At 38.6% G+C, this 21,215-nt stretch overlaps 1 pseudogene; it reads right to left on the bottom strand.

Moving 5' to 3' along the window:
• Positions 1-1,053: 1,053 nt before the first annotated feature.
• LOC103019559 (microtubule-associated protein 1S-like) lies at positions 1,054-18,049 on the bottom strand (annotated as a pseudogene).
• Positions 18,050-21,215: the final 3,166 nt, after the last annotated feature.

The raw sequence follows: 21,215 nt of genomic DNA, 5'->3' as shown, positions 1-21,215 counted from the left end.
GATGGCCAATAGATACATGAAAAGATGCTCAACATCGCTAATTATTAGAGAAATGCAAATCAAAAGTACAATGAGGTACCACCTCACACCAGTCAGGATGGCCATCATTAAAAAGTCTACAAATAACAAATGCTGGAGAGGGTGTAGAAAAAAGGGAACCCTCCTACACCATTGGTGGGAATGTAAGTTGGTATAGCCACTGTGGAAAACAGTATGGAGGTTCCTCAGAAAACTAAAAATAGAATTACCATGATCCAGCAATCCCACTCCTGGGCATATATCCGGACAAAACTCTAATTCAAAAAGATACATGCACCCATTGTTCATAGCAGCGCTATTTACAATAGTCAAGACATGGAAATAACCTAATCATCCATCGACAGATGAATGGATAAAGAAGATATGGTGCATATATACAATGGAATACTATTCAGCCATAGAAAAGAATGCAATAATGCCATTTACAGCAACATGGATGGACCTAGAGATTATCATACTAAGTAAAGTCAGTCAGAAAAAGACAAATACCATATGATATCACTTATATGTGGAATCTAACCTATGACACAAATGAACCTATCTAGGAAATAGAAACAGACTCACAGATATAGAGAACGGACTCATGGTTGCCAAGTGGGAGGGAAGGTGGGGGAGGGATGGATTGGGAGTTTGGGGTTAGTAGATGCAAACTATTAAATATAGAATGGATATACATTCTTTTTGATATTCTTTTCCATTATGTTTTATCACAGGATATTGGATATAGTTCCCTGTGCTATACAGTAGGTCCTACTGTAGGTCCAATATCCTGTGATAAAACATAACAGAAAAGAATATCAAAAAGAATGTATATATGTGTAACTGAATCACTTTGCTGTACACCAGAAACTAACACAACATTATAAATCAACTATATTTCAATTAAAACAAAAAAAGATATATATATATTTGGTCATTCTCAGATGTATTTGGTCTTCTTCCACAGTTCCTGGCTCACAGTTCCCCAGACCCTTGGAATTTTCTGATCAGTAAGAGCAATGGGAGCATCTTTTGTTATATTTGGTCTCTTGTCCTCAGCTCCATGAAACACTTCAGGGCCAAAAAGGTGAAATGGGTGTCTTGTTTTTCATAACAAGCCCTTTCCATCACAACTGGGTTTTTTGTTAATGAAGGTGACTTTGGATCCCACCCCAGTGTATGGGGCCGGTTGCCAGGAGAACCAACCTCATGATCAGAGGGTTGGAACTTTGAGTCCTGCCCCCTGATTTCTGGGGAAAGGAAAGGAGCTTGAGGTTGAATCAATTGCCACTGGCCAATGATTTAGTCAATCATGACTATGTAATGAAGCCTCCATAAAAGCCCCAAAGGACAGCTTTTTGGCCCTTTTTCAGAGAGCTTCCACATCGGGGAACCAGAACACTTCTGCATGCCACATTTCAGGGCCCCAAGTTCCACGAGGACATAAGATCTCTTGTTCAGGACCTCGCCCTATGTATCTCTTCATCTGGTTGTTGATTTGTATCCTTTAGTATCCTTTTATAATAAATCAGTAATCTAGTGAGTAAATGGGTTTTCCTCAGTCTGTCAGCTGCTCTGGCAAATTAAACCTAAAGAGGGGGGTCATAGGAACCTCGATTTATAGCCAGTTAGTCAGAAGCACAGGTATCAACCTGGACTTATGATTGGCACCTGAAGTGGAGGGTGCTCGTGGGACGGAGCCCTTTACCTGTAGAATGTGATTCTATCTCTGGGTAGATAGTGTCAGAATTGAGGGAAATTGTATGACACCCAGCTAGTGTCCAAGAATTGGATCCAAGAATCCTTTTTCAGTATATGTGTGAGGCAGAGGGTGCCTGCACGACCAGCCCCAATAGAAACCCTGTGCCCTGAGTCTCTAAGGAGCTTCCCTGATAGAGAGCATTTCCTGTTGTCAGAGAATCAAGCACGTGGTATGTGACTCCACTGAGAGAAGGCTCCAGGAGCTTGTGCCTGGTTCCCTCCAGGGGCTTCTCCCCAAGCCTTTTTCCTTTGCTGATCCTGCTAAGTATCCTTTTGTTGTAATAAATTTAGCTGTGAGTATGACCACACACCCAGTACCCCTTGCCAATCATGGAACCTGGGGGCGGTCTTTGGAACCTCGACACAAATGCGTTTCATAAAATATACTATTAAAATCAATTTCACCTGTTTCTGTTTGCTCAACGCGGCTGCTGGAAAATTCATCATGATGGATGTGCTCACATTATGTTTCCATTGACGTTACTGCTCCAGCACCTTGGAATGGCAAATGCTGAAGCAGTGAGGCCAGAGCTTCCATTTTATAGGAGAAACTGAGGCCCACAAGGGGTGGTGGGTGTGGCTGAGACCACAGATCAAGGAGAGAACAGGAGGACGTGAGCAGGGAACCTGCTGCAGGACTCCAGCCCCCAGGTACTTACCGGATGGACCTCGAGTGGTCGTCTTGAGGACTGAGGACTTTCGGGACAGGGGTGTCTGACTTCCTTTGTCACTGGACTCACTCCGGGCGCTGAGTGGCCACCTGGCCCGATCCCCACTGGCCAGCCCCTTGCTTTTGGCAGCAGTCACTGGAGTGGCTTTGGGGGTGTCAGTGCCAGGGTTTGGGTGGGTGGGTGGCTTCCGGGCACGGCCGAGGCGCTCTCTCAGCCAGGAGGCAGCGTCTAAGGGTCCACCATGCAGATACTAGGCTGCGTGGGCAGAGATGGGGCGATCTTGAGGGGTCAGGAGTGTGTCCTCATCTGAGTCCGAGGTGTTGGGAGCGACAGGCAAGGGGTCTGAGTTAAGACAGGGTGGGCAGGGCCTTGCTGACAGACGTGGGTGATGTCTCCTGGACTCCTGGAGCGCCCGCCAGCTCCTGGGACCGAGCGCTGCTGTCGTTGGCGCTGCCAGGGGACACGTGTGCCAGAGCCATGGGCACGGCCTCCCGCTGCTCAAACTCACAGGGTGACGCCAGGCGCAGGGCCATGTCGTGTGGAGAGGCCCTGGGCCGCGCTCGAGGGCCGCAGAGTGCGAGGTTCAGCCCGGCTTCACTCATGGTGGCAGGTGGTAGTGGTAGCACCTGCTCACGGGAGACGGACAGGGGCTCGTCCTCCTCTGTGGAGCGTGGGGAGCCCACCTCGGCGGGCAGCGAGAGCGCGGTCACTGAGGGGGAGGCATCCGGCCTGGCCGCCCCACGCCGCAGCAGGCTCAGTGAGAGTGGCCCGCAGTTCTCAGCTGGCCCCTGGTGGGCTCCGATGGGCGAGGCTGTGCATGGCTGGGGCGTGCTGGCGGCCAACAGCAGCTGCAGGGTTTTCTCCTCCGAGCTGCCACCCTCCTCCCAGCCGGGCTCAGCCCCAGCTCCGGGCTGCTCTCCTGACTGGGCGTGGCCACCAGCTGCGGGTTCCGGAAGCTGCCGGCCACGGTGGGTGGTCTGGCGTCTCCGCACCGGAAGCGGGGGGGCGGGGGCTTCGGGGCCCATTCTCTACTGTCGGGACACCTGGGCGGGGTGTGTTGAGTCCTCTGCAGGGCTTGGGAGCAACCTGGGCATCTGCCTTCTTGCTGCCGACCACAGTGGAGGCAGCCCGGCACCTCCTGTGGTAGGGGTCCTTCTTCACCTCCCTGGAGGTGGGCAGGAGTGAGGGGCGGCTTCAAAAAATGCAGGCTTAAAAGACAAAGTGCAACAAGCACGCACGCATTGAGGTGTCAACTATTTTGTGCAAAATATTTTAAGCTTCAGTTAAGAATTCTGATTTTTTTACCTATAAGTAGAATGTCGAGGAGACAGTGTTATGTCAATCCAAACATTTTCTTCTATTTCATCTTCAGATGATGCTATCTCTTGTAATTATATAATTATATATCCATATATAATAATTTATTGAAGATTTTTACTTGGGGGGAAGGGATCAGAGACTGAAATCTTTACATGAGATGTTCTTGTTTAAAGAAAGCTTCTCTAATCTGTCTTCCTCTTCCTGAGTTTCACTGTGTATAGATGGAGATTCTGATTTAGAATTACCTGTGTCAATTTTGATACTCTCATATTTTCCATGTTCGAAAGTCTTCTAACTAAAATAAAATTTATTCTTCCAGTAGAAGCTTTCTGGTACCCTAATATGGCCGCTTATTAAGCTCATGCAAGCTGGGATGTGTCTAAACCTGTGGACTGCATATTGGCTTGGTCTTCGTGCACACAAAAACTCAGTCATTTAACTTAATCTCAAGATGTTAAATTACTTGAATTTCAGATTTTTTTAAATAACAATTTATACCCAGAAAAATACAGTTCTCCAACACATCTCCCATAAGGACTTCATTTCTCCCTGTGCCCCAAATGCATTTCTCTGCTCTACCTCTCTGTCACCCTCAGTCCCACCCTCTACCCTTCCCGTCTGTCAAAGGATTGCACTCTCCTTCCTTATTGTAAAATTAGAAGCCTTCTAAGAAAAACCCTTGCATGATGATTTCTCATCACTCCAAACCCTTTTGTCTTCACGAGTTTCTTTTCTTCCTGTCCCGTTCCAGGGGAAGAGGTGCTTTTCTTCTCACCTGCTTCTAATTCCTTTTCTTCCTGTTTCCTGGGAACCTTATTCCGTTAATTCTCCATCCCCCTTCCCAATTTTCCATCATTTCTAACTTCTTTCTCTCTGTTTCCAAATATGTCAGTTGTCCTCATATTTTTAAAATCACCGTTGATCCGGTTATCTCCTATCCATCTCTTGTTTCTTTTACACAAGCAGTAGAGTAAGTGGGTCCTGACTAGATAGTCTGCTGCCCATCTTCCTGGGTTTGCAGCCCAGCTCCACCACCTGTTAGCTGTGTGACCACCAACAAGTTACTTAATCTCTGAGTGTAAAATGCAGATGACAATACTGTTTTTATTAGCTTATTATTATTTTTTTATTTTCAAAAAGATTAACCATATTTCCCCCTATCTTTTCTTCTGTGGCCTCTCTTCCCTACCAAGTATAGAAGGTTGGAAATTTAAAGTCAAAACATAGATATGCAAAAATGCAACTTCATTTTCTCACAGGTGAATTTAACTTACTCATAAGCCCGGTTTCTACTCCATGAAATTAGCCCTTGGAGGAAAATGAGGAGCTGCTGATTTTAAAGGTTGTCTGGTGCATCAAAGCTCAATTTAAGCCTCTTCCATTGTATGTGCCTAATTACATCTAAGGGAAGAGAAGGAAGCTCAGGGCAGTCCTATCAATGCCTTCTAGGTGAAAAAGAATGTGTAGCAGGTTTAGCCTTAGAATCAGAGACAGAAATTTTTATCCCTACAGCTCAATGTCAATTTCATTGACAAAGACAATGAGGTGTAGCCTGTGAGGGGATGCTTTTGATCACAGCATTATATCTGAGAAAATAATTTTCCTGTGCAACTGCTGGGTGTATCTTTCCAAAGGATGGACAAGAATAGGAACAACACTGTAAACAGTATTTCATTATTCTGAATTTTTTAGCTGACTCTTCTGCAATATTCTCCATTACGTGTTAACACTCATCTAGCAAAATACATACATATTTACTAAAACAAAAAGCTTAGAAGTTTTTAATAAATATACTTTAATACATTGTGGTATAAGGAAGTCTGAGCATCAAGTGCATTCTAAACAGTAGCTGCTAAATTGACCCACACCAAAAGAACAGCAAAACCTAATCTTGGAGAGTTAATCTCTGACTGCTCAACCTTTTCTTACGGTGGGGTGTGAAAGGATGAAAGACTGCATTCCTCCGACTCTGCTTTTTCTCATGCGTTGAATCTTGTCTCTCTTAGGATACTGGAGCAATGCCTACAATAGCCTGAATTGCAGGAGGTAAGGCAGCTTAAATCAGAGAGACCATTCTGACTAGATGAGACTTGTTGCAAAATTCACCAAGTTTAAATTAGACTGAGGTTCTAGAATGAAGGGGGGAGGTAATTAAGCAGCTTGTGGATGGAAGATTATTTCTACTCCAAGGAAAAATGTGCTTTTTTCTTCCCTCCTAAAGTCAGCCAAAACTCAGCTCCCCTCCCTCTTCACTTTTTCCTATTTACTTCCTAAAGGAAACAGTATTCACAAAGACCAATTACATGATTATTTAATTATTTGGATGGCCACCTTCCCTGAACAAAATGATAGTATCAGGTGCTCATCCAGAGTGCAGCTTATGCAAGAGTGAAGACATCTGGTCCTTTGGGTCACCATGACACAGAGCTCAGATGTGGGGATGGGTGTGTACTGTGACACCAAGCCTAATTGATGGTCAGCCATTAAACCACAGCTGATAAAAAAACATCATTTTATAGTTGAGTCATGATTATTGCATTTTCCTGTAGGCATTTGAAAAGAAATAAATGTGAAGTAATCTGTTCAGAACTACGGGAAATAAGTGAGCAATTCATGTGCTAAAAATAATTGTCCCCTTTATTATTGAAAAAAATGTGCATTTCACTAAATATGTCTGCTAATTTCTCTGATAAATATTTTAATAAAATAGATTTAGAAGAATCTTAATATATGACACAAATTCTCAAACCATCCATTAGCCAAACTCATTTGTTTATTTATAGAAATACTAAAACATTTCCCATTACTAACAGAAGTTGGTAGGTCAAGACTATCCCTGCAGGCATGGCTAACACAAGATATCAGGAAGTATAGCCTACATTTTTTTTTTTTAAGTTTTAAGTTTTAAGTCAAGAAAATGCACAAATCATAAGTATACTGCTCAAAGAATTTTTACAGAAGGAAACATACCCATCCAACTACCACACAGATCATGACACAGAACATTACCAGAATCCCAGGAACTTCCTTTGGGTCACATCTCCGTAACTACCACTTAGAAGGGAATTGCTCATCTAACTTCTATCACCACACTTTAGTTTTCACTGTTTTTGAACTTTAAGTGGAATCATACAAAGTGCGTATACATGTGCTCTTACGTGTCTAATTTCTTTTACTCGATAGTTTGTGAGATTTATCTATGGTATCACAGTAGTTTTCATTGTTGCATAGCTCCCTTGTGGAAATATACCCAAATTTATTCATCCATTGGTGGCATTTGAGTTGCTTGGGGCTGTTACAAACAATAATGCTCTGAACATTCTGGTACATGTCTTCTGGTATACATGCATAAGCATTTATCTTGGGAATAAACCTAGGAGAGAAATTGCTGAGTCATAGATTATGTGTACAGTTTTCCAAAGTGGTCTTGCAAATTTAAACTCCCACCATTAGAATACAGAAGTTCCAGTTGTTCTATATTCTCACCAACTCTTGGCATTGTCAGATTTTTAATTTTTGCCATTCTGGTAGATGTGTAGTAGTATCTCATCATGTTTTAATTTATATTTCCCTGATTACTAAAAATTTGAGTGTCTTTCTTTAATGCTTATTGGTCATTTGGATATATTCCTTTGGGAAGTTCTGGTTCAAGACTTTTCCTATGTATTAATTAGATTGTCCTGTCTTTTATTGATTTGTCATACTTAATTAAATAATCTGGATGAGTCATCTATTGTATATAATATATAACAAATTTCTTCCTCCACTCTGTGGATTGTCTTTCATTCTCATCATGATAATTTTTAAAAAGAGGAGCTCTTAATTTTAATTAAATTAAATTTAGTAAACTTTTCTTTTATGATTATTGCTGCTTGCTCTCTGCTTGTGAAACCTTTGTTTAACAAATCTTTGCCTACCACAAGGTCATAAAGATATTTTCTCTCCTATATTATCTTCTAGAAGTTTTATTGTTTTTATTTTTCCTATTTCACCTGCATTTGATTTTTGAGGCTTGTATGAGGTGGGGATCAATGTCCATTTTTTCCCACATGGGTAGCTACTTGATTGAGCACTATTTGGACCTGAAACCATCTATTGCAATAATATTTTGTTCTTAATCAGTTGACCAAATATGTGTGGATCTAAATTACTCATCCTACTTTATTGGCCTAGTTCTCTATCCTTGGGCCAGTATCCTACTCTTGATTATTATTACTTTTAGCAAGACTTGATATCTAGTAGTCTAAGTCCTCCAACTTTGTTCATCAAGGTTCCCATATCTATTCTCAATTCTTGCTTTTTGATATGAATTTTAGGATCAGCTTTATATTTCCTAAAAAAAAGCCTACTGGAGTCTATAGATCAATATAGGGACAAATTATATCATTGTAATATTTAATAATTTTATCCATAAACACAAGTTATTATTCCATGTATTTAGGTCTTTAAATTCTCTCATTAATGTTTTAAGCTTTTGTATTCTTTTTTTTTTTAAAGTATCATTAGACTTTAATACTTTTTTTTTCATGAAAGAATCAGCAATTGATTTTGGGTTTTTTTTGGCCCCAATCTCATTGCAGAGTTTGTTGGAACCATTTTCAAAACTGCTTGGCTTTGTAATTCAGAATGCTGTCTTCACTTTGGCCTACCTGGTGGAGGTGTGTGGCTTATGTTACTGAGCTTTCACTAAGGTAATGTTGCATGTGTGTATGTGTCCCTGGGAAACAAAAAACTGGAAGAAACATATTCTTTCTAATCAGTATCAAATACCTCTTACATTAATTGCCTCAATATAGTTAAAAATGCGTAATTCTACTGAGGTCTAATAAAAATCATTAGAAGGAAACACCTTGCACACACAAATATGTAAACTATATGGTAAATATGCAAATTTGGAGAACTGAGGGTCATGTTGTTTAGAAGAGAAGAGGTATTTTGAATGAAATGAGATAATGGTCTAAATGACCTCTAATGTCCTTTTCAAGTTCACCATCCTATGATTAGTGGGCAAGCCATCAGTACATATCAATTTTATACCCAGAGTAGAAAAATATCAGCTTGTCATTTGAAAAAGCCTGTGGAGAGCTCCTTAATTCTCATCATTTGTCTTTCTCCCCAGTTCTGGGTTCTTGGCCTCTGAGATTGTAATCTCATCTTTTGTCATCTTGTTTTGATAATGGTTTCTCTATTGCATAATCTATAGTATCCCCTGCTCCACTACTGAGGAAGTGGAAAAGCACTGCTTGCCCAGTGCATATAGCAGCCTTGTTGGTGCTGGTAGACACTGTCCTAATGGAAAAGCAGAAGGCAGGGCAAATTGAGAACATTTCTGTCCTTAAGAACAATGCACAAATGTTACTTTTGCTATTTCCAAATTTTCCAAGTTTATTTTCAATGGGGTTTCTGTTTCTGTTGTTCCTTTTTTTTTTGCTTTTTATTTTTTTAATTTTTATTTGTTTTTTTAAATTTATTTATTTTTGGCTGCGTTGGGTCTTTTGTTGTTGCATGTGGGCTTTCTCTAGTTGCTGCGAGCTCGGGCTACTCTTCGTTGCAGTGCACAGGTTTCTTATTGTGGTAAGCCTTTGTATTCTTATATGTCTTCAATAGATTTATTCCTAGGTCTTTGATATTTAAAATTTTCATTTAAAAACTAAACTTACAATTTTAAAGATGTTAAACTTTATTTTAAATAGTTCATTACTAATATATAGAAATACCACTGGAGAAATTTGTACAAGATTAGTGCTATTTCTGTCTTAAACATTTGGGGTAATTTATGAACAAAGCTTTCTGGGCTGAAAAATTTCTTTATGGAAGGTTTTAAATTATGGATTCAACTTCATTAATAGATATAAAATTCAGGATTTAAATTTCTTCTTATGTTAATTTTATTTATTGTGTTTTGCAAGAAATGTGTCCATTTTATCTAAATTGTCAAATTTATTGGCAAGATGTTGTTCAAATATCTTTAATTTCTAAAGTTTCTATAGGATCCATAGTGAGTTAACCTTTTTCCATTCCTGATATTGGTAATCTATACTTTTTCTCTTTTTTTAAAAAAATTTTTCTAGGATTTATAATTTCAACTCTTTGAATTTTGTTGAAATTTGTTTTACAGACACTTGAAAAATGATGCGTATCCTGCAGTTTTCAGTACAGTGTTCCATGTATGTCACTTAAGCCAAGTTTTAAAATTTAGTTATTTAAATCTTAAGTTTCCTATATTCATCTGACCTTTTTTGGGGGGGTCTATACATTTGTTACTGAAAAAAAGTGTGTTAAATCTCCAAATCTAATAGATTTGTGTATTTCTATTTTTCTTCTTAGCTCTATGTCAGAGAGAGAGAGACAGGAAGACAGAGGGAGACAGAGAGAAAAGCAGAGCAATAGAGAGAGAGAGAGAGAGGGAGAGAAGGAGGAGAGGGAGAACATTCTTTGACATAAATCATAACAATAATTTTTTGGATCTGTTACCAAAGACAAAGGAAACAAAAGCAAAAATAAACAAATGTGACCTAATTAAATGTAAAAGCTTTAGTGCAACAAAGGAAACCATTGACAAAACAAAAAGACAACCTACTTAATGGGAGAACGTATCTGCAAATGATATAATTGATAAGGGGTTACTACCCAAAATATATAAACAGCTCATACAACTCAATATCAAACTAATAAACAACTCAGTTCAAAAATTGGCAGAAGATCTGAATAGACATTTCTTTCTAAAGAAAGACATACAGATGGCCAACAGGTACATGAAAAAATGCTCATATCACTAATCATCAGAGAAATGCAAATCAAAACCACAATGAGATATCACTTCACACCTGTCACAATGGCCATCAACAAAAAGGCCACAAATATAAATGTTGGTGAGGATATGAAGAAAAGGGAACCCTTGTACACTGTTGGTGGTAATGTAAACTGGTGCAGTCACTGTGGAAAACAGTATGGAGGTTCCTCAAAAAAGTAAAAATAAAACTATCATATGATCCAGCAATTCCACTCTTGGGTAAATATCTATAAAAAATGAAAACACTAATTTTGAAAGTTACAAGCACCCCAAAGTTCATAGCAGCATTATTTACAATAGCCAAGATATGGAAGCAACCTAAGTGTCCACCAACAGAGGAAAGGATAAAGAAGATGTGGTGCACACACACACACACACACACACACACACACACATTACAGAGAAATATTAGCCATAAAAAGAAGGAAATTTTACCATTGGCAACAACATGGATGGACCAGGAGGGTATTATGCTTAGTGAAATAAGTCAGAAAGAGAAAGACAAATACTGTATATTTTCACTTATATGTGGAGTCTAAAATAATAAAACAAACGAATGAATATAACAAAACAGAAACCGACTCACCAATATAGAGAACAAACTAGTTACCAGTGGGGAGAAGGAAGAGGGTAGGGGAAAGAGAGAAGTAGTGAATTAAGAGGTACAAAATACTATATATAAGATTAAAAAGCTACAAGAATATATCGTACAGCATAGAGAATATAGTCAATGTTTTATAATTACTTTAAATGGAATATAACCTATAAACATATTGAATCACTATGCCACACACCTGAAACTACTATAATATTGTAAATCAACTATACGTCAATCAAAATAAATACATAAATAAATAAATTCCATACTTTTAAAAGAATGCACTTATTACTACACATGAAAACCTCAATATTGGAGGTTGGTTCAAGATGGCAGGGTAGAAGGACGTGCTCTCACTCCCTCTTGCGAGAGGACCAAAATCACAACTAACTACTGAACAATCATCAACAGGAAGACACTGGAACTCACCAAAAACGATACCCCACATCCAAAGACAAAGGGGAAGCCACAGTGAGATGGTAGGAGGGGCGCAATCACAATAAAATCAAATTCCATAACTGCTAGGTGGGTGACTCACAAACTGGACAACACTTATACCACAGAAGTCCACCCACCGGCGTGAAGGTTCTGAGCCCCACGTCAGGCTTCCCAACCTAGGGGTCTGGCAATGGGAGGAGGAATTCCGAGAGAATCAGACTTTGAAGGCTAGCAGGATTTGATTGCAGGACTTCAACAGGACTTAGAGAAACAGAGACTCCACTCTTGGAGGGCACACACAAAGTAGTGGGTGCATCAGGACTCAGGGGAAGGTGCAGTGACCCCATAAGAGACTGAAACAGACCTACCTGCTAGTGTTGGAGGGTCTCCTGCAGAGGCAGGGGGTGGCTGTGGCTCACTGTGGGGACAAGGACACTGGCAGCAGAAGTTCTGGGAAGTACTCCTTGGTGTGAGCCTTCCCAGAGTTGCCATTAGCCCCACCAAAGAGCCCAGGTAGACTCCAGTGTTGGATCGCCTCAGGCCAGACAACCAACAAGGAACGGACCCAGCCCCACCCATCAGCAGACAAGTGGATCAAAGTTTTACTGAGCTCTGCCCACCAGAGCAACAGCCAGCTCTACCCACCACCAGTCCCTCCCATCAGGAAACTTGCACAAGCCTCTTAGATAGCCTCATCCACCAGAGGGTAGACAGCAGAAGCAAGAAGAACTACAGTCTTGCAGCCTGTGGAACAAAAACCACATTCACAGAAAGATAGACAAGATGAAAAGGCAGAGGGCTATGTACCAGATGAAGGAACAAGAAAAAACCCCAGAAAAACAACTAAATGAAGTGGAGATAGGCAACCTTCCAGAAAAAGAATTCAGAATAATGATAGTGAAGATGATTCAGGACCTCGGAAAAAGAATGGAGGCAAAGATCGAGAAGATGCAAGAAATGTTTAACAAAGACCTAGAAGAATTAAAGAACAAACAAACAGATTTGAACAAGACAATAACTGAAATGAAAAATACATTAGAAGGAATCAATAGCAGAATAACTGAGGCAGAAGAACAGAGAAGTGACCTGGAAGACAGAATGGTGGAATTCACTGCTGTGAAACAGAATAAAGAAAAAAGAATGAAAAGAAATGAAGACAGCCTAAGAGACCTCGGGGACAACATTAAATGCAACAACATTCGCATTATAGGGGTCCCAGAAGGAGAAGAAAGAGAGAAAGGACCCGAGAAAATATTTAAAGAGATTATAGTCGAAAATATCTCTAACATTGGAAAGGAAATAGCCACACAAGGCGAGGAAGCACAGAGAGTTCCAGGCAGGATAACCCAAGGAGAAACACACCGAGAAACATAGTTATCTAATTGCCAATAATTAAAGACAAAGAAAAATTATTAAAAGCAACAAGGGAAAAAAACCAAATAACATACAAGGGAACTCCCATAAAGTTAACAGCTGATTTCTCAGCAGAAACTCTACAAGCCAGAAGGGAGTGGCATGATATACTTAAAGTGATGAAAGGGAAGAACCTACAACCAAGATTACCCAGCAAGGATCTCATTCAGATTCGTCTGGATATCAAAAGCTTTACAGACAAGCAAAACTAAGAGAATTCAGCCTCACCAAACCAGCTCTACAACAAATGCTAAAGGAAATTCTCCAAGTGGGAAACACAAAAGAAGAAAAGGACCTATTAAAACAAACCCAAAAGAATTAATAAAATGGTAATAAGAACATACATATTGATAATCATCTTAAATGTGAATGGATTAAATGCTCCAACCAAAAGACACAGGCTTGCTGAATGGATACAAAACCAAGAACCATAGATATGCTGTCTACAAGAAAGGGAGGGAGTGCATAAAGATATTCCATGCAAATGGAAATCAAAAGAAAGCGGGAGTAGCAATACCCATATCAGATAAAATAGATTTTAAAATAAAGAATGTTACAAGAGACAAGGAAGGACACTACATAATGATCAAGGGATCAATCCAAGAAGAAGATATAACAATTATAAATATATATGCACCCAACATAGGAGTGCCTTAATACATAAGGCAAATGCTAACAGCTCTAAAAGAGGAAATCAACAGTAACACAATAATAGTGGGGGTCATTAACACCTCACTTACACCAATGGACAGATCATCCAAACAGAAAATTAATAAGGAAACACAAGCTTTAAATGACACAATAGACCAGATAGATTTAATTGATATTTATAGGACACTCCATCCAAAAACAGCAGATTACACTTTCTTCTCAAGTGCACATGAAACATCCTCCAGGGTAGATCACATCTTGGGTCACAAATCAAGCCTCAGTAAATTTAAGAAAATTGAAATCATATCAAGCATCTTTTCTGACCACAACATTACGAGATTAGAAATTAATTACAGGGAAAATAACGTAAAAAACACAAACACATGGAGGCTAAACAATACGTTACTAAATAACCAAGAGATCACTGAAGAAATCAAAGAGGAAATCAAAAAATACCTAGAGACAAATGACAATGAAAACACGATGATCCAAAACCTATGGGATGCAGCAAAAGCAGTTCTAAGAGGGAAGTTTATAACAATACAATCTACCTCAAGAAACAACAAACATCTCAACTAACAATCTAACCTTACACCTGAAGGAACTAGAGAAAGAAGAACAAACAAAACCCAAAGTTACTAGAAGGAAAGAAATCATAAATATCAGAGCAGAAATAAATGAAATAGAAACAAAGAAAACAATAGCAAAGATCAAAAAAACTAAAAGCTGGTTCTTTGAGAAGATAAACAAAATTGATAAACCATTAGCCAGACTCATGAAGAAAAAGAGAGGACTCAAATCAATAACATTAGAAATGAAAAAGGAGAAGTTAAAACAGACACTGCAGAAAGCATCCTAAGAGACTACTACAAGCAACTCTATGCCAATAAAATGGACAACCTGGAAGAAATGGACAAATTCTTAGAAAGGTATAACCTTCCAGGACTGAACCAGGAAGAAACAGAAAATATGAACAGACCAATCACAAGTAATGAAATTGAAACTGGTTAAAAATCTTCCAGCAAACAAAACAATCTTCTTCTGGCTTCACAGGAGAATTCTATCAAACATTTAGAGAAGAGCTAACACCCATCCTTCTCAAACTCTTCCAAAAAATTGCAGAGGAAAGAACACTCCCAAACTCATTCTATGAGGCCACCATCACCCTGATACCAAAACCAGAAAAAGATACTAGAAATAAAGAAAATCACTGACCAATATCACTGATGAATATTGATGTAAAAATCCTCAACAAAATACTAGCAAACAGAATCCAACTACACATTTAAAGGATCATACACCATGATCAAATGGGATTTATCCCAGGGATTCAAGGATTTTTCAACATAAACAAATCAATCAATGTGTTACACCATATTAACAAATTGAAGAAGAAAAACCATATGATCATCTCAATAGATGCAGAAAAAGCTTTTGACAAAATTTAACACCCATTTATGATAAAAACTCTCCAGAAAGTGGGCATAGAGGGAAGCTACCTCAACATAATAAAGGCCATATACAGCAAACCCACAGCAAACATCATTCTCAATGGTGAAAAAAGCATTTCCTCTAAGATTAGGAACAAGACAAAGATGTCCACTCTCACCACTATTATTCAACATAGTTTTGGAAGTCATAGGCATGGAAATCAGAGAAGAAAAAGAAATAAAAGGAATACAAATTGGAACAGAAGAAGTAAAACTGTCACTGTTTGCAGATGACATGATATTATACATAGAGAATCCTAAAGATGCCACCAGAAAACTACTAGAGCTAATCAATGAATTTGGTAAAGTTGCAGGACACAAAATTAATGCACAGAAATCCCTTGCATTCCTATACACTAATGATGAAAAATCTGAAAGAGAAATTAAGGAACAACTCCCATTTACCATTGCAACAAAAAGAATAAAATATCTAGTAATAAACCTACCTAAGGAGAAAAAAGACCTGTATGCAGAAAACAATAAGACACTGATGAAAGAAGTTAAAGATGATACAATCAGATGGAGAGATATACCATGTTTTTGGATTGGAAGAATCAACATTGTGAAAATGACTATACTACCCAAAGCAATCTACAGATTCAGTGCAATCCCTATCAAATTACCAATGACATTTTTTACAGAACTAGAATAAAACATCTTAAAATTTGTATGGAGACACAAAAGACCTTGAAAAGCGTTCCTGACGGGAAAAAATGGAGATGGAGGAATCAGGATCCCTGACTTCAGACTATACTACAAAGCTACAGTAATCAAGACAATATGGTACTGGCACAAAAACAGATATATAGATCAATAGAACAGGATAGAAAGCCCAGAGGTAAACCCACGCACCTATGGTCAACTAATCTATGACAAAGGAGGCAAAGATATACAATGGAGAAAAGACAGTCTCTTCAATAAGTGCTGCTGGGAAAACTGGACAGCTACATGTAAAAGAATGAAATTAGAACACTCCCTAACACCATACACAAAAATAAACTCAAAATGGATTCGAGACCTAGATGTAAGCCCGGACACTGTAAAACTCTTAGAGGAAAACATAGGAAGAGCACTCTTTGACATAAATCACAGCAAGATCTTTTTTGATCCACCTCCTAGAGTAATGGAAATAAAAACAAAAATAAGTGGGACCTAATGAAACTTAAAAGCTTTTGCACAGCAAAGGAAACTACAAACAAGACGAAAAGCAGCCTTCTGAATGGGAGAAAATATTTGCAAATGAATCAACGGACAAAGGATTAATCTCCAAACTACATAAACAGCTCATGCAGCTCAATATTAAAAAACAATCAACCCAATCCAAAAATGAGCAGAAGACCTAAATAGACATTTCTCCAAAGAAGACATACAGATGGCCAAGAAGCACATGAAAAGCTGCTCAACATCATTAAAATGCAAATCAAAACTACAATGAGGTATCACCTCACACCAGTTAGAATTGGCATCCTCAGAAAATGTACAAACAACAAATGCTGGAGAGGGTGTGGAGAAAAGGGAACCCTCTTGCTCTGTTGGTGGGAATGTAAATTGATATAGCCACTATAGAGAACAGTATGGAGGTTCCTTAAAAAACTAAAAATAGAACTACCACCTGACCCAGCAATCCCACTACTGGGCATATACCCAGCGCAAACCATAATTCAAAAAGACACATGCACCCCAATGTTCATTGCAGCACTATTTACAATAGCCAGGTCATGGAAGCAACCTAAATGCCCATCGACAGACAAATGGTTAAAGAAGACGTGGGACATATATACAATGGAATATTACTCAACCATAAAAAGGATCAAAATTGGGTCATTTGTAGAGATGTGGATGGATCTAGAGACTGTCATACAGAGTGAAGTAAGTCAGAAAGAGAAAAACAAATATCATATATTAGCGCATATATGTGGAACCTAGAAAAATGGTACAGATGAACTGGTTTGCAGGGCAGAAATTAAGACACAGATGTAGAGAACAAACATATGGACACCAAAGGGGTAAAGTGGCAGGGGGGTGATGGTGTGGTGAATTGGGAGATTGGGATTGACATATATACACTAATATGTATAAAATGGATAACTAATAAGAACCTGCTGTATAAAAAAATAAATAAAATAAAATTCAAAAAATACCACTTCAATATTGTTAAAATCAAGTAATCTACATACTTGGTTTTTTTATTGTATCACACATAGCAGTTATGAAATATCAATGGTTGTGGAATCAGAGTATCTAATTTTTATATAAATGTAAGTATAAATAATTTTCTGTTTGTTTATGGTATTAACTTGTTAAATAGAAAAATATAATTTCTTAAATACACTGATACATGTTAGTTGAATATTTTCTAATATGAAAATCATAAAAGCAAACCAAGTGATAGGTCACAAAATCTCTGCCTTAAATTTTCCATAACTTTTTTAGGGTGACAAGCACTGTTACAAAATTTTAAAAAATAAGTGAAATCTTCTATCGCTTATAATTTTCTTGGGGAAGGAAAAAAACATTTGCATATGAAAGTATCTCAAGCAAGACTTAAAAAGCAACTTAAAATGCAGTAGAAATTAACATATTGCAGTTGAAATAGAAACACAATTAAGAAGATTGAGTAATAATTAACATTTTTATAGATTATGAAGCACTTTCACCTGTACTATCTCATCTGATCCTGGCAACAACCCTCAGAGCAAGGTATTATCTTCAACACTATCATTGACAGAGTCAACAAGTAGAGAGACCTGGGCTGAAACATAGGTCTTCTCATACATTCATCCTATCTCCCAAATGTAATGACAACTTACCAATGGTGGGCTTTAGCTGTGACAGGAGACACATTACAAAGAATAAGACTCAAGTGGACACTGCTCTCCTGGAGCTTATGAATCATGAGGGACGCGGAAAATAAATCAATGGTCACAATACATAGTGATAAAATCTGTGATGGTGGCAGTGTGAGGTCATATGAGAAATGAAGGGGACCTAAATCAGATCTGGAAGATGGATGATCAGGGAAGTCTATTCTATAAAAAGAAGCCTCTAAGAAAGATGAAATAAAACCCAGAGGTGGGAAAGTACAGTCTGTCTGACGGGCTGAAAGGAGATCATCGTGGCTGGAATATAGATGTAGGGCCCCCCGGCCATGATGAGGCTGGACATTTCGAAGTCTGTATTGTTACTTTATACTATAGAGTTAATAAAAGAATACTACCAATTATTGTAAGTATTTAAGAGATTTATAGGAATACTAGTAAGTATATTAGATTGTATTAATAGATTGTAGTTCTCAAAGCAGATTTACTTAATTCCTAATTATAAGCTTATTGATAAAAATTCTAAAAGGACTGTTCTACTCAGATATTTTGGGGGCACTGCAGAGATTAGCAGAGACCTAGTGGGTTCTTGATACATATTTGTGAGGTCGAATTATCAGAAATTATAAATGAGTGCCAGAAGTATAAGATGAAACATATCATGCACCCTAGGAGGGCCAGGTGAAGCTCAGAATTAGAACTGTAGGCAAAATTGGAGCATGTACCACATTTCTAGAATGCTGTCTCCATCAATCAAAAGAAAGTTAACCAAGAAAGCATCAGAACTCTAATTCCAGGAAGCAAGACTGCAGTTGTAAAAATTAAGAACAGACTAGTACACTTGGACCACACAGGAAGGCTGATGTTGAAACGAGGAAGGCTTTCAGATCCTATGCCTCTTTAAAGTGAAACTGCAAGATCTCCAAAACACCTGGGTAAATCCTTTTGCGAGATCCCTTAGGATTCCAAGAGGAATCTGGCTTCTTCCAGTCAAGGGCTTGCACTTGCAATGCAGATCTTGTCTCTAAGCCACAAAATGTGCAAAGGCATTTTTGGCCATTTTCAGTCACGTAGCCAGCCCAGAGAACCCTTCTGGGAAAAGTGCGTTCCTGGGAGCAAAATGGTCCCTTAATTGGGCAGCTGTGAGAATGCATTGGACTAGTGGGCCACTTTAACTAGGATCCCATCAAGGTTGAAAACTTGGAGTGAGCAAGCAGTGCCTTGTGGAAGGAGATAACTCTTCCTAAGACAGGGAAAGGATGGCATCAGCCAAGCCCATGTTATGAATCCTGTTCATTTACTTTACCTCATATTCTATTATCCCTTTCCATTGCTGAGTAGTGCTCATTGTGATGCTCCAGGTACATTCCAGGAAATCTGTACCAAGTCTCTTCTATCATCATCCTTGTAGCTCCTAGCCTGGGTGCAGATGTCACTGTCAATATTCATTTCATACCATTCTAAAGGCTTACTTTAAACGTTACTCCTGGAATTTATGAGTGAATTAATGTATTTCTTAGGTTTAGAAAGCCCAACTATTTGAACAAATACAATTTTGGATCTATAATTTCAGATCCTGAAGATTATTTTAATAAGTCAAGATAATAAATGTTTTCCAAAATTTTAATTCAACCTCGCACTCATGACTTGATAAAATCTTTCTCATTCATAGTCATGCAATATGTGCTTATAGCTTCAAAGGAAGCAGGATCGTCCTAAAAAGGATAATAAGCTAAGGCAACTGCAGAGATATCGAAGGTTTGGTATCATCTTTTAATTCCCTCTGTATTGGCTTTCACACTGGGGAGGTTGTAAACAAACCATCATTCAAGTCACTTGATATCATGAACCCAGATTGGTAAAAAACTGGTGAGTTGACTCCTCTATAACAACCTGTTGATTGACCTAATCGTTCCATTTTCAAATCCTGTTAAAACTCTTTTGGTGTCTATGTGAAGGTAATCAATGCGTCTCCATTGGCAGATTACTATTCCTGGACATAGGCTATGTGACATGAAGAGCACCTTAGTCTAAATTCTCCAAGGGTGCTACATAATTTCATTCCTTAGACTTCCTCTATCTGATCATTCTAGTGCAGAAACAGCATGGAGTCAGATGGGTCGGATCTAAGCCCTGGCTCTGCCACTTTTCAGCAGATATTACTTCACCTCTATGAGTTTCAGTTACTTCATCTATGAAATAATAGTGATATCAAAGTACCTTGGAGAATACTGAGTGGATTAAATGAGATGTTTATGAATCCTCCGAAAACCTGTTTGGTACAAAATAGCGAGACAGTACATACTATTTTTTTCTGTCAATGGCTGGAATCTACAACCTAATATCTTCTCTTAATGCTTTCTCCACCTCCCTTGCTTTAAATAAAACAAACTCTCCCCAGAGCCATCACTCAAGTGCTTATTCTTCCTTGTTTCCATGTGGTCAGGTAAGAAGAGGCTATGTTTTTAAGAAGAGGCTGTTTTCCCACCTGCTTACTAGCTCTTCCAGACCTTATTCTTCTACCCTCCCTTGAAGACCTTTCTTTCCATAACTTAATCCTCTTCCCCTCCGTTGATTTATTTCCTTCACCTATAGTCATATTCAAACATTTCTTATCTTAAAAAAATAGCTAAATAAATAAAAAGTGTTACCCTTGACTCTGTGCCCCTAATTACCATAACAATCTCTTCCTTGATATAAAAGGTAAGTATATTCCTCTTCCAGATCCTGTGCTAAGAGCTGAAAGTGAAATGAGTAAGTCAGAATTCTTGCCCTAAATTTGTTCATGGTACTGGAAATAATGTATCTCTATTATCATATTTAGTACATTGTATTTCTGTTCTGTTTCCTCACTTGTAAACAGGAGATAATAAACGTTTATTTTTTGCTCATGCAAATCTGATATGGATCTGGCAGCCTTCCACAGATTGCATGGCTGGGGAAGAGAAAGCTTCAGAGTCCTATGGGATGTTCTGAAGGACCTGGTCTGCCACACGCTTACATCACTTATGCCCACATCCAACTGACCAGAACTAAGTCACAGGTCCCCAACCTAATGGAAAGTACAAGGAAGCCTGAAAATGCAGTTTTTATGTGTTCCCTGGAAGAGAAAACTGTGATAAACATACAGCGTTATCTCTGCTTAACATTAATATCATCTTTTAAATTACTGTTTCTTTCAGGAGTATGTAATCTCTTAAGGGAAACGTATTCATCTTTACTAATTTTTTTTTTTTTTTTGCT

Source organism: Balaenoptera acutorostrata, chromosome 1 (genome assembly GCF_949987535.1).
Source record: "Balaenoptera acutorostrata chromosome 1, mBalAcu1.1, whole genome shotgun sequence".
Lineage (NCBI taxonomy): Eukaryota > Metazoa > Chordata > Mammalia > Artiodactyla > Balaenopteridae > Balaenoptera > Balaenoptera acutorostrata.
The sequence above is the reverse complement of the archived record's forward strand: the minus strand, read 5'-3'. Positions and strand labels throughout refer to the sequence as shown.